This window comes from Salvelinus sp. IW2-2015, unplaced genomic scaffold, assembly GCF_002910315.2.
Source record: "Salvelinus sp. IW2-2015 unplaced genomic scaffold, ASM291031v2 Un_scaffold4081, whole genome shotgun sequence".
NCBI lineage: Eukaryota > Metazoa > Chordata > Actinopteri > Salmoniformes > Salmonidae > Salvelinus > Salvelinus sp. IW2-2015.
The window spans coordinates 1-1,564 of NW_019945353.1; the positions used below are offsets into that span (position 1 = coordinate 1).

Here is a 1,564-nt window from a genome sequence, read left to right on the forward strand (position 1 = left end):
CTACAGCTATAATGGTATTCCTACAGCTATAATGGTATTGCTACAGCTATAATGGTATTACTACAGCTATATCCTCACATGGTCTCTCCTATCATTGCTATGCGGATGACACTCAACCACTTTCCTCCTTCCCCCCTTCTGACACCCAGGTGGCGAGACGCGTCTCTGCGTGCCTGGCAGATATCTCAGCTTGGATATCGGCCCACCACCTCAAGCTCAACCTCGACAAGACAGAGCTGCTCTACATCCCAGAGAAGGCCTGTCCACTCAGACCTCTCCATCACGGTTGATAACTCCACAATGTCCCCCTCCCAGAGTGTAAAGAACCCTGGTGTGACCCTGGACAACACGCTGTCATTCTCTGTAAACATCAAAGCAGTGACTCACTCCTGCAGGTTCATGCTCCACAACGTCTATAGAATCTCTGGATGAGAGTGTCTGCTAAATGACTCTGGATGAGAGTGTTAAACCTACCTAGCCCTTGGGGCTCTTCTTGTTGATAGGGTTAGGGCTAAAGGTCAGGGGTTAGGGGTCAAGGGTTAAACATACCTTTCCCTTAGGGCTCTTTTCATTGGCGGGGTACATGAAGATCCCTCCATATGCGATGGTGCGATGGACGTCTGCCACCATAGATCCCACGTACCTCGCTCCATAGGGGGCACTACCGTCCTATAGGGGCAGAGACAACATCATCAGACACTGAATTCACTCTTATCACCATACACTGTTATCAAAACAACTTTGATTGATACCCTCACAACCATATTCGTTTGCCAGAGCCATAGATGAAGCTACCACAGTAGCAAACAACAGGAGGCTATGCACAGCTACACAGCAAATTTGCGAGTGTTAAAATCTCAGTGTTAACTGAGTGTTGATTCTAGTGGGGTTAACACCAGTGTTATATCTGAGTGTTGATTCTAGTGGGGTTAACACCAGTGTTATATCTGAGTGTTGATTCCTTCTAGTGGGGTTAACACCAGTGTTATATCTGAGTGTTTGATTCTAATGGGGTTAACACCAGTGTTATATCTGTTGTTGACTCTAATGGGTTTAACACCAGTGTTATATTTGAGTGTTGATTCTAATGGGGTTAACACCAGTGTTATATCTGAGTGTTGATTCTAGTGGGGTTAACACCAGTGATATATCTGAGTGTTGATTCTAGAGGGGTTAACAGCAGTGTTATATCTGAGTGTTGATTCTAATGGGGTTAACACCAGTGTTATATCTGAGTGTTGATTCTAGAGGGGTTAACACCAGTGTTATATCTGAGTGTTGATTCTAATGGGGTTAACACCAGTGTTATATCTGAGTGTTGATTATTAGAGGGGTTAACACAGTGTTATATCTGAGTGTTGATTCTAATGGGTTAAACACAGTGTTATTCTGAGTGTTGATTCTAATGGGGTTAACACCAGTGTTATATCTGAGTGTTGATTCTAATGGGGTTAACACCAGTGTTATATCTGAGTGTTGATTCTAATGGGTTATCAACCAGTGTTATATCTGAGTGTTGATTCTAATGGGGTTAACACCAGTGTTATATCTGAGTGTTGATTCT

At 43.6% G+C, this 1,564-nt stretch overlaps 1 pseudogene; it reads right to left on the reverse strand.

Annotated features, from left to right (window-relative positions):
• Nucleotides 1-510: 510 nt before the first annotated feature.
• The window catches only part of LOC112076843 (fructose-1,6-bisphosphatase isozyme 2-like), a 26,702-nt pseudogene continuing 25,648 nt past the window's right edge, over nt 511-1,564 (reverse strand).